The sequence below is a fragment of the Poecilia reticulata genome, linkage group LG3, assembly GCF_000633615.1.
Source record: "Poecilia reticulata strain Guanapo linkage group LG3, Guppy_female_1.0+MT, whole genome shotgun sequence".
Taxonomy (NCBI): Eukaryota; Metazoa; Chordata; class Actinopteri; order Cyprinodontiformes; family Poeciliidae; genus Poecilia; species Poecilia reticulata.
Window position 1 is genome coordinate 27,247,169 of NC_024333.1, and position 13,338 is coordinate 27,260,506.

At 39.7% G+C, this 13,338-nt stretch overlaps 1 long non-coding RNA gene across 1 annotated transcript in view; it reads left to right on the top strand.

Moving 5' to 3' along the window:
• Window positions 1-1,150: 1,150 nt before the first annotated feature.
• The window catches only part of LOC108166177 (uncharacterized), a 13,752-nt gene continuing 1,564 nt past the window's right edge, over window positions 1,151-13,338 (top strand). The window contains exons 1-2 of the long non-coding RNA XR_001776446.1: window positions 1,151-1,239; window positions 1,815-1,936. This is a non-coding gene — a long non-coding RNA (uncharacterized LOC108166177). The remainder of the gene's footprint in view (window positions 1,240-1,814; window positions 1,937-13,338) is intronic.

Consider the following 13,338-nt stretch of genomic DNA (forward strand, 5'->3'; position numbering starts at 1 on the left):
ATGGAACAAAAACAAAACTAAAACATGGGTAATACTTCAAATAAATCAGACATGTTTAAAAGTTTTAATATTTATTTTGCGTGATAGTCTGATCTCTCCTCTTGCACTTTTCATTGTGGTGAAGTGTAGGCAGGACCGTAGCTAATCCAGAGAACAGCCTGTTTAAGTGTGTCACTGCTATAATCTGATTAATCTGTCCATTCATGCACCCCTCTCCACTCTCCTCTCCTGTTGCAGATCTTTTAGAAAATCTAAGTGTGTGTATATGTGTGTGTTTGCTGGTGCAATCTGAAATCCCATGTGTAAAAATCCACGTTAATGCCTGCTGGTGTGTTTGACAGGTGACCAGACAAAAGGACAGTCACTGGCCAAGTGGGAACTTTTTTCCTACTCCCTTGTTACACTTCCAAACAATCTCTTTGTGTCTCTCCCTCACACACAAGCATGCAAAAATACCATGATAAAAGTTTTGTTGAAACTGGGTTATGGTTCTGTAATGACAGAAGAAGATTTCTGTGTCACATACTGTCAAGCAGTATCTGTAGTGACCATGAACCCCAGTTAAATCTGACCTTTCACACACATTTAACGGATTGCTTCTAGCATCTTAAAAACACATTTTTGCAAGATTATTATTAGTCAAAACAACCTGCAATACCAAGTGACCAGCATCTGTAAAATATATTAAAAGAAGTCAAAATGCATTTCAAAATACAAATTCTTGAATGGGTGATCTTTAACAGGTTATTTTAGGCCTACATGCCATTGAAAGCATGTTTATTACATTTTTTTCACAAAATAATTCCTATATAATGATATTTTGGTCTGCTCCGTTTTGCCTATTTTGAGCTCCTTTCAGAATGAGTTGTCACTTTAAATCCAAATAAGCGGCTGCTGGCCACGTCCCCCAACTCACTGTTTACACTCACGTACAAAAATTGCTTCAAACAAATGCTCAATTATGCAGCCGTACATGTCCAGCAATTGGTTTCTAAATGGTAAGTCAACAACAAAACGCTTGTCTTTTCCATCAGCCACTGTACAGCGAATACAGCGGTAAAACCAGCCGACCAAACGCTCTGGAGCTCAGCTTGGCTAGGGTTGCTTGGTGATGGGCTGGGTTTCGCTGGGGTTGCTAGGTAACGGCGCAGTGACCGTTGAAAGTGACTTAACCCTCAGAAGCCTTTTGAAATGTCTTATTTCTTACACAAAATAGTGACTTACTTCCAAATATACGAGGTTTGTATGTGATCTTCAATGTGCACCGCAGACTACCTGAAAATGTTCCGCATGCGCAGTAGAGGGCGGAATAACGTCGACAATGTTCTCAGCGTATTAATATCTATGGTTCCGCCACTACAATTTAGCTAACTTAATATTGCCTGTGTTTTATTTAGGTCATTCTTGTTTAACTTAGTGTTGATATGTGTGTGATAGGCGCGCGTATCGGACATTTATAGAAATACGGAACAAATCGTATCAGTTCACGCAACATTTAACAGCCAAATACGATTCCATATCTTAGGGAACGGGTGACAATCCCATGCCCTCATGCTAACATTAGCCTTGTATCTACAATACAAGGCATTTTACATGACTTTATATGTATTAGCTATGTTTATCATACTGAATGGATTAAGTCAACATGCTGGTGCCAGATATGTTACCTACAGCATTTAAGCTAACCTCAGCATTTTGGATTATTTTAATTTATACACTAATATTAGAAAACTGAATGATGTCAGTAGCACGTGCGATGTCACCAGCATGATAGATCCACTTAAATAATTTTGAATCATGGTGTCTATCTCCAGCAGTCATTTGCCCATCCCGGACAGGTTGCCAGTCCATCACAGGACAACATAGAACAAACAAGCATCCATGTACACGTTCACTGGACTATAGGAGGAGGCCAGCGAACCTGGAGAGAACCCAGGTACCCAACTCTACAAAACAGACCACATCAAATATGTGGAAATGTTGAAGTAACAAGTCAAGCTAGGACGTTAAAGATGGGCAGAAATTGGTTTCCAAGTTGACAAATGGAACCCAATATATCAGAAAATAAGATACAGATTATACAAGATGCTAAAGTCGCTGTTTTGGAGCAGCCGTCATAAAGCTGTGGTCTCAGATCAGCAGAAAACGTGTAGAAAGAGCTGACAAAATGTGCCAATTACACGAGTTCTGTCAGGAGGAACAGGCTAAAATTAGAGCACACTATTATGAGAAGCTTGAGGAAGCATATCCTAAATGTGTGACTCAAGCCATAAAGACTAAAAGGAAACAATAAAGGTTTTGTTTTGGTGAGCCCACCTGAACTAAAACAGAAATGGTTCAGTCTGATTTAATGTCAGACGGAGAAGAAAGCAAACTTTGTTTTCATGAACATAACTGGTATCACCAGCTTTCAGTCTAAATATGTTTGATTTAGCATATCTTTCGTGCAAAACATCACATCCCTTCATCTCCCTGACAAAGACAGTTGTTCATTCTGTGGTTTGACAATGAAACATCTTCTGCCTTAAAGGTGCTCATAAAAGTTTTGCTGTAGAAAAACGTGTCTTGCCACAGACGGCTTGTCTCCCCATGACTGCCTCAGTCCAGAGCTCAGTGGAGGGTCACAGGCCTCCATGTTATACATAAATTAACAGTCATATCGCATTCAGGTACGATAAAATAGTTGGAAAAAAAAAAGCCTTATCCACAGTAGGAGCAAAATAATCGGAGAAATTAAGATTTTTTCAATTATTATTTGTATTCTATCATTTTTCTAGTCCAGGTCACAACTTGCATGTAATCTGATCTTGAATATCTCAATGCATCTTACCCAGGAATCACTGCTGTCTTCCAGATCAGGGGTGTCCAAACTTTTTGTCCTGGGGACCAAAACTTTAAAGCTACTGTCAGGCCAGAAAATGTATTAAATTAAAAATGAAAAAATGTCTTTATTGTGATTTCCAATTTTATTTATTTTTTGCTCAAAAAATAAATAAGCAAAATTTTAAAATAAAATGTTTATCATTAAAGATTCAAAACACAATCTGCTGCTTTCATAAAGCATAACAACTTTTCCTGTGAGTTTTATCAGTACATAATTGATTGAAACCTCATTATTATATCTAATGTGCCAAATTATTAATGAGTCATATCAAAACAAGGCGGCTAATGTTAGCATTTGAAGCGGTGGAGAAAGTACTCAAAAAATTTACTTAAGTAAAATTACAAATACACAGAGAAAGATTTTCACCAACTCAGCATGAGACTGTCGTCTTTCAGCTCCCGTTCCAGTGTACTCACCCGTTTCTTAAGGGCTAAAACATCTGCTTCAGATTTCTTGGTCATTTCCAGGCTTGCCTCTTTGACTTGGTCCAGCTCGCTCTGGGGACATGTCTCCGTCTCTGTGGAGGCGTTTTGCAGGAATGACAGTTGGTGACTTAGAGCCTCATTCTCAGCTTCCAGACTTGCATAAAGTGTCTGGTTCATCTTCAGCACTTCTGCATGAGCTTCTTCGTCGTCCCTTAGCTTCTTCTTTAACGACTCGGCTTGTTGTACCAGGACCTTGACAGAAGTTTGATAATTGCTGTTAAGTTTCTGGGAGGACTCTTTTATCTTCTTCAGCTCTTCCTGTAGATGCCTCTCCTTCTCTGCAGTCGTCTTTCTCAGCAGTGCCATTTCCTTCTTCAGCTCTGTACACTGAGCTGTGTTTTCGCCTCTTATGAACTTTAGAAACGTCTTGTTCGTATTTGTTTGAGAGTTAGATGATCTTTCCATTTCCAGCTCTTCCTGCAAAGTTGCCACCTGTTCTGACAGATTGATAATATCGTTTTGAAGCTTAGCCATAACTTCTTGATATAGGGTTGTACTTTCCTGGATCTCTTTCTGTAAAAGTGCCTCTTTTTCTTGAGAAGATCTGAGCTGATTTTGGAGGGCTTTATTTTCCAAGAGGAGCTCAGAGGATAGGATGTCCTCACTGACATTCAATCCTTTTTTTTGCCTCACTGCATACGCCAACGTCGTTTTCGTTAAACTTGCGTTCTTCAAGCTTGAGTTTCAGTTCTTCTTCCAAGCCATTTGCTCTTTGGTGTTCCTCGTGGAATCTCACTCGTTCTAATATGCAAAAAAGAAAACCATATAAACATATTTTATAAAATGCATAAATATATGCAAATGCAAATATATGTCAGTTATTACATCACTCTCTCTGTAATGAAATAATATCATTCTCTTTTGTTATGACATCACAAAACAGTCTCTAAGTATTTGAATGTTCCCAAGATCTTTCATTTGAGCACTGAAGAAAGACTAGCAACTTGTTCAAAAACTTGCACGATGGAGGATCCAGAGTTTATTGAGGAACTTGAGGAATTTTATCTCAGGATACAAAGAAGGAGGTTAGAAAGTTTGAATACAGAGGAATTACGGGATGAAATAGCAAAACTGATGAGGAAAATTAACAGATATTACGATTTGGACGAGTCTGAATAAGAACTAGAGGAAGCTATAATGAAGCATCTGTACCCAGAAGTGAGGCAGCAGCAGCGTCCACCATGGAGCATGTGGACTTTTATGACTGATTGTTGATGGTCATTCATGAGCGGCTTGAGTTTTGGGACAGCTGCAGGCATTGTACTGACTGTGTGTTAAAAACTCCTGTCCTAAAGACTCTTCTGAATCTGGATGGTGCTTGAGGGAGGGGTTCCCGTCAACCTGATCTTCAGTTGCAGAACCTTTCTCTTGGGACGTGGAATGTCTCCTCTCTGGGAGAGATTGGGAGAGGAGTTCCTGCCTCAAGTGGAGGAAGTTTAAGTATCTGGGGATCTTGTTCACAAATGAGGGAAAAAGGGAGCAGGAGATCGACAGGCGGATTGGGGCAGCTTCTGCTGTGAAGCAGGCACTGTACCGGTCCGTCATGGTGAGAGAGCCGAGTCAAAAAGCAAAGCTCTCGATTTACCAGTCATTCTACGTTCCCACCTCATCTGTGATCATGAGCTTCGGGTCATAACCAAAAGAATGAGATCACGGATACAAGCGGCCGAAATGAGTTTCCTCCGCAGGGTGGCTGGGCTCTCCCTTAGAGATAGGGTGAAAAGCTCAGTCATCCGGGAGGGACTCGGAGTAGAGCCGCTGCTCCTCCATGTCGAGAGGAGCCAGTTGAGGTGGCTCGGGCATCTGGTAAGGATGCCTCCTGGACGCCTCCCTGGTGAGGTGTTCCGGGCACGTTCCACCGGGAGGAGGCCTCGGGGAAGACCCAGGACACGCTGGAGGGATGATGTCTCTTAGCTGGCTTGGGAACACCTTGGGGTTCGCCCGGAGGAGCTGGAAGAAGTGGCTGGGGAAAGGGAAATCTGGGCCTCTGAAGCTGCTGCCCCCGTGACCCAGAAACAGCGGAGGAAAATGGACGGATGGACAAAGGTTTTTGTTATCATGCAGTTTCTAAGGGCTCGGCATGTAAGAGGATGAGGAGGTTCTACAAACAACTCTACAGATGATTTTTCACTTTCACTTGTTTTGCATGACCTGTAGAGGGTCAACGGTCAAATTTTATTCACCAGTTAGTTGTTTACTATGTTTAATTGCCTGAAATTGATTCACTTACCTGGGGATTATATTGTTTCTTCGGTGGAACCTTCTTTCCTGCAATGTAGAGAGCGTATGTTTTCTACGCTCCTTCACCCTGATATGTACCTTCCTTGAGGGGGCGGATATATGTTTTCGCATCCACCTGAATAATACGTAGTTGCGCCCCTGGCTGGAGATAGGCACCAGCAAGGAGTACAGAAAATGGATAGAACCATTTCACACTGGTTCTGGGTCAATAGGTCACATGACCTGGAAGCTATTAAAGAAAAACATTCAATTTTGACAAAAAAAAGAAATTGTCAAAAAAAATGTAACCGACTTAAAATGGAAAACAAATGACTGTGTCTCATCTATACTGTCTAGTAGAATTATTTCACACTGATTCTGGGTCAACAGGTCACATGACCTGGAAGCTATTAAAGAAAAACACTCAATTTTGACCAAAAAAAATCCTAAAAACAAAACGAAAAATGATTTAAAATGGAAAACAAATGACTGTGCCTCATCTCTGATTTGTAGAATTATTTCAAAGTGATTCTTAGTAAATAGGTCAGATGACGTTGAATCTATTGAAGAAAACATTATATTATTTAATATTAAAATTATTTAAAATATTCTATGGAGGATATAGTGTCTCATGTAAAAGCATGAATTAGCACTGACAATTTGTTAGTTGGTCACAATTTAAGGCATTTATTAGCATTTGTTTGACAGAAGTGTTCGTTTCGGTAATTTGTTGATAGTCCCCAAGTGAACCTTCGAGCGCTCGGGCCGGGAGAGGTGGAGAACAACTGGCCGAAAATAGCGTTCATAAATCGGATCAACCTTGAGCTAAATGCCGCTTACTCTGAGGAGCTCAAATATCGAATATCCAACTTGAAACTAACTTCACTGCGGTACAGACACTAAGTCACGTTATTGCTTGGATTTTACGGCGCCACCTTAGGTCCCTGAACTTCACATTTTAACGGAAAAAAAGCTCAATGCGACTTGGATGTAACGAGTAACGCGACAGTTTTTTAGAAATGTAGAGAAGTAGAAAGTACAGATACTTACTGTAAAATGTAGTGGAGTAAAAGTAGAAAGTATCCATTATTAAATCTACTTAAGTAATAAGTAAAGTACAGATACACTAAATTGTACTTCAGTACAGTAACGAAGTACTTGTACTTCCTTATTTCCCACTACTGAGCATTTGTCACAAAAGAAAACTGCTGCATCTTAACATTACGAGCCTAATGTGACTTTGTTATAAATGTCAGATGTATAATTTATACATATTTTAGATTGTTAGATCATTATATTATATTTTTAACTATGTTGGAGCAGCACATTAAAAAAATAAAAGTTTTGTTGGAAAAATGAGAGTTCTGTAGCATCTGAATGTCATTGTATTTATGAATTTAGGGTTTATATTATATAAAATGAACGTGCCACACTTTATCAACTTTAATGAAGCATCAGGCTGTGACTTGGCTTATGCTTATTCCTAAATTACTTGTATGATGAGGGAAATGGGGTGTTGGTTCTAAAAACCAACTCCCCATTGGTTGTTAAAGGAGTGTTGTTAACATGTTTTTAATGGTTAACATGGAGTACCATGTTTTTAATGATACTCCATTAAAAACATGTTTTTACATTTGAATCTGGAAGTTGAATGCCGTCCAAGATCAAATAAAATTTTGTAGGCCATCCCAGTTGGAGGTTTTATCACCAGAATAATGATCACGAAAGTTAGACTTTCAGAATAAAGAACCTTCACAGTTTGACTTTTAACAGAGACTGCAGTCATCAACGTCTACAACAACCCTGAAGAGTTTCTAACTAAAATGAGCGACAACAACAGTTAATTTCCTTTTGGGATCAATAAAATATTTGTGAATTTGAATTGAATTTTGATATTATTACAACAATATCTTCACTGCAATAGAATAGAATAGAAAATACTTTATTGATCCCCAAGGGGAAATTGCTTTTGTTGGCAATCTACTCCATCTAAGTTGTTAAATATTAATAATACAAATATCACCATAAGAGATCAAGTTTATAAAATATACATATACCTTAAAGTGATGTAAGTAATTCAATATGGCTGAGCAGAAATAAATAAATAACAAGCATGCGCAGCATGGAAATATGTTAATCTAAAAATAATCTATGAATGAGTACAGAGAAAATTAGATTTAAGTTACTCAATGAGATATTACCCAATATCCAAATAGTTCAGCCAACATCTGAAATCTGTTTAACTATTAGGAAAACATGTTCGTTTTAGTTTATCTGCTCTGTCATCACCAAAATACAATGAATGTTTCTTCATTTATCTTTAAGATATGAATTACAGAATCACTGTAGGAACAAAAACAAACCAATTCAATTCAATCAACTATGAACACAGAACAACTGCATTGATGAGATTTATGAGTTTTTTAATGAAGTGCTTCAGCCTCATCCATCCATCCATCCATCCATCCATCCATCCATCCATCCATCCATCCATCCATCCATCCATCCATCCATCCATTTTCTAACCCTTGTCCCTCAGTGGGATCAGCAGGGGTTGCTGGTGCCCATCTCCAGCTAATGTTCTGGGCGAGAACCGGGGTACACCCTGGACAGGTCGCCAGTCCATCGCACTCAAAAGTTTGTTTCCATTATAAATATGTTTGGTAATATTCTGTAAATGCAATACAATGTTTCCCTTAAATAAAATGCAATTGAAATCACAATTAAAATCAGATGTGAATAAGTTTGTTAATGCGATAAGTTATTAACATGATCCTCCAAACTGCTTCCTGTCATTTTCTTCTTCGTGGTTTGTGACAGTGGCAACATCCGGTTGTCGATCATGTGATGTGAAAAAAAGTGTTTCCATTGCATTGCAAAACTGTATGTGGAAATTTTCAAAATTGGCGTGTTTCCATTAAGCAAATTCATTTTCGTAACTATGTAGTCAATGTAAATGTATCTAGTGACTTCATACTTCTCACCACTCGTCTATTATTAGCATTTCAATTTGCTATCGGAACAAATCCCTACACACGTTCAGCATCCCTGACTAGAGATTTTCTAGGCTAAATCTTGTGGGAAAACAGAGGTTTCTCTCTCAGCCATCCTCCATTGTTGAGTCTGAACAAACGAAGTGACCACAGCAGTCCAAGTCACACAATGACAGACAGCTTATTCAGCTACTTCATCTGTCGCTGCTCCCCAGGGACGAGGCTCTGATCTTTTCCCAGAGCTCCATCTCCTTCACGATTGTCTCTCTGTTAATATTCACACAATATAATATTCCACTCCCACTTCTCTTACAGTCAGGCGTTTTCTTTTTAAATTACAGGTCGGGGTGTGGTTAATTAGCAATTAGAGCCTTCCTCGTTCCTCTGCTGCCTTTGGGAGAATTGTTTTTGTTTATGTTTTGGTTTTTTGTCTCCTCTCCCTTGGGGGCTAAAGCGCTTTGCAAAGGACACAGTCATTCCTTCAGAGACACCAGCTCCCATCAGCACCTTCTGGTCATTACTGGTGCATCGTGGGAACAGCTTGGGGAGGACAATGATTGGCTAGAACAATGAAGCTTGGGGGGCAACACAAAGGACACGCCCACTGCATGATGGGAAAGAGCAGCGGAGGAAGCAGATGTTGCTGCCGAGGACACAGAGGAGGGGACAGAGAGATAGAGGGACGGCAGATGTCTCTCTATCTCTCCCTGATGAGTTTGAATTGTATTCAGCTCCGCTCTTTAGCAGCAGGTGAGCAGAGACAGAAGCCTTACCTGCCTTTCACTGGTCCACAGCACAGCAGGCTACTGGTCAGTCGCTTTCTTTTTGCTGCTTGGGGATCAAATTTCTTTTTAACGGTCCAATCTCCAGAGGTCTCTTTCACAGGTCCTGTCAGACATCAAGCTTGTGACAAATAAAATAGGCTTAACTGATAAATTATTAAACAAGAAAAGGCTGGGATACATGAGGATAGAGACAAAAGGGATATTCGTCTGTACCCTTAAAAGATAGTTGAAATCAGATATTTGCAGCGAATGAAAAGGCAAAGACTCATTATTTTAGGGTGCATTCACAGCAGTCCTGTTTAATCCGCTTTAATTGAACTCTAGTTCGTTTACCTACAAAGTCCGGTTCGTTTGTGGAGGTGTGAATGCTCAGCCGAACTTTAATGCAGACCAAACAAGCGAACTCTGATCTGCCTGAAAACTTCGGTCTCTGTTCGGCTGAAGTGAACTCTTATGCGGTTTGAATGCAGTGTGAATGCAACCGGACTGGAGACCGCTCCAAAAGCAGGAAGCTACCTGGAGTGCAGGGCATTCTGGAAAATATATTACTCTTTGCTCTTTGGGTTAGCGGAGATGCCATGGCAACGATTCTACATAAAGCCAACACAGAGAGCGAGGAAAAGCAGAATATAAGTGGTTTACTGTTGTTTTTCACCTGTTTACCAGTCCCACTACAGCTGCTGTAACTTTTAAACCTTCAATAAAGAACAAACTGGACTAATTTCCTCCTTTGTAGAACGTGGCGATAGTCCTAATTATCATCAAATAAAGTAAAATATTTCATAAAGTATAGGAGGTTTGTAACATTTTAATTAGTTTTAACAGCGGCAATTGTGTAATACTAAATTATTGACCAATATAAGAGAGAAATTTGCTTAGTTCTCTCTTGCATCTTGACAGAAACCAAACTGTTTGTAGATTTATATCTAGGGAGAATACATATTTTACGTATCAAAACATCAGCAATTTTCTCAGCTTTAATTTAAGCCATATTTATAGAAATCAGGTAACAAATGAGGACACTACCATTATTTTGTGACAGATTCCTGCTTATCCCGCATTGGAACAGCCTGGTTTAGTGGACAGACTCACCGTGCGGTAACGGCTCCTCCAGGACAGTCTCTAGCGTTAGCGGCTAACATGCGAAGTCCAAACCAGTAAATCAATGAAGAAATCCTACAACCGCTAAAATATGACACTGCTCCATTTTTGTTTACATTTTGTGAAGAAGGAAATTGCGCTCTCTGTCTTCTTCAGAGGTTTTGTGTTGATTCCTTCAGTAGTTCTTGGTACAGCGCCCCCACAGGCGACGGAGGGAACAGGTTTATCAGTTTGTTTGAGTCGTTTAACATATAGCGGTGTGAATGGGAACCACAGCAGCTGAAAATGTTATAAATGTGGAGTTTTGGCCCCCAATCAAACAGAATCTACTGGACTATCAGGTATGAAAACACCCTGAAGCCGTTTTCGCACTGCAAGGAATGGAAAGGAACGGCACGCTTCGGCCCGGTTCCACCCCTGCAGCCCTGTTGTGTTTCCATATAACTGAGGGCGGGATCGAAGCTGTACCTGACGTCATTATTTTTGAAACTAAACGATGGTTTCGATGTAGTGGCCGAAGCCTTTTCCTCAGATATGCGGCGGAAAACTTTCTCATTCCTCGTTGACCGATCTAGCTCATTCTGTACTCGTTCATCAGCGAGTAAGCGGAGAAAAAAAAAACCTCATCATGGGACCAATAACAGCAGAATACTGAGGGGAATTCATCGCAAATAAAAATATATATATATATATTAAAAAAGAGCACTCTACAAAATACAGTAAGAACAGTTTAGTGAGAGCCAGCTAGCCCCTATCAACGGCTGACTCTAAACCAATCAGCTGCTGATTCTAAGCAGCCCCGCTTGGCCGACCCGATTGGTGGTTCCAAGGAGCCGAGTGGAACCGGGTCGGAAGTTCTAATGCAAACACGGTCGGCCCTACTTTGAACCCGTGCCGTTCCAATCCGTTCCTTGCAGTGCGAAAACGGCTTTAGTGTGACAGTCTGAAGTCAAATCAGACTAAACTTTTCTTGTTTTAGTTCAGTTACAATTATCAAAATTATTCATATTTGCTAAATGCCAGAAGACTTGAGGAGAATCCACATCCACATTATTTACTAACAGTTATTTTTGGCAGCTGTTTACATCATTCCACCCTCATCTGTCAACTGATGCGTGTGATGTCATCAGTTCCGTTGTTGCTAGGATACAGTCACAACAACTCAGTGCATTTATGGTCAAATCTGGCAATACACTGCTAACGTTTCACCAGTTTGTCAGCTGCTCCACCTGAGAAAACAAGACATCATATTCATATTTTAATTTACTTTCCCTTTTCTGATCAGTAAAGTTTTTTTTAATTGAATTTGACATAATTTTTTAAAGAAAAGAAATTCTCAAATTCAAAAGTTTACACACATTTGGTATGTAATGACTAGAACCAATCTGCACATTTTGGACCAAAACACATTCATCTCTGGGACACAGAAACCATCTCCATGGTGAACGTTCTGATGGTTGGACATTCCCATCACGTCTATACTATAATTGTTTGAACAGATGAACATGGCTCCTCCAAGCACTGGTAAATTATTCCCAAAGATGAACTTTTGTGCAGCTCCATGATTCTCTTCCTTCAATTTTGGCTGATTTTTTTTTTTGCTTTCCCATTGTGTCAAAAAAGATAGCAGTTTAATAATTTAATTTAATCATTTAAATTTGTGCACAGTGGCACAGTTGGTAGAGCTGTTGCCTTGCAGCAAGAAGGTTCTGGGTTTGATTCCCGGCCCCGGTCTTTCTGCATGGAGTTTGCATGCTCTCCCTGTGCATTCGTGGGTTTTCTCCGGGTACTCCAGTTTCCTCCCACAGGCCAAAAACATGACTGTCAGGTTAATTGGTCTGTCTAAATTGCCCCTAGGTGTGAGTGTGTGTGATTGATTGTCCTATGTGTCTATGTGTTGCCCTGCAACAGACTGGCGACCTGTCCAGGGTGACTCCGCCTCTCGCCCGGAATGTTAGCTGGAGATGGGCACCAGCAACCCTCCCGACCCCACTGAGGGACACGGCTGTAAGAAAATGGATGGATGGATGGAATTTAAATTTGTACTTAGATGTGGCCTTAAAATCAATTCACAGGTGTGGCTCCAATTAACTCAACTCTGTTAGTCAACCAATCAGACGTCATACAAATTAAAAGACAGTTATCCCTGATACTGACCAAATGTATATAAGCTTTTTAATTTGAGGAAAGTTACAAAAAAAAAAAAACCTCAAAAATTTAAAATGTTCCAGCTAATTTTTCTGGCATTTAGCAAATAGAAATAATTTAGGTAATTCTAAGAAACATAAAACATGAATTGATTGATCAGATTTAACTTCAGACTTGAGAAAAAAAGAGTGCTGTCTTTTTATCCAGTGTAGGTCACAGCCTGTAGCGTCCCAGTTGAAAAGATGGTCTCTCTAACTGATGGTTCACATTTCTTTATTCAGCAGCCTTTGTTCATGAACACACTGTGAGAGCTACAAACATACAAATAAAATACCATTAGTAACTCTTAGTGGTTCTAACCTTTTACCTTAACCTATAAACCTTACTTTATGTAATATCATTAAATTTACAATACATGTATTTAATTAACTATAACATTTCTATATTACAAATGAACTAAAACGTATTCCAACTGTTCCGACAGTTAATCAAATATTAACACCATTTTATGTCAAAACATAAACTTCACGCTCAATAAATACAATTCACTCATCAAAACACCCACCTTGTTCCCTCATCAACCAAGCGCTAGCTAATTCATTGTCTGGACCTTAATTGGACTATTCCTTAGTTATCTCCCCTCAACCGTGACTCGTATGCTCGCTCACTCTCTGCACTATGTCCAAAACAGCCAACCGTCAGTTACCGTCAGAAGTTTGTGT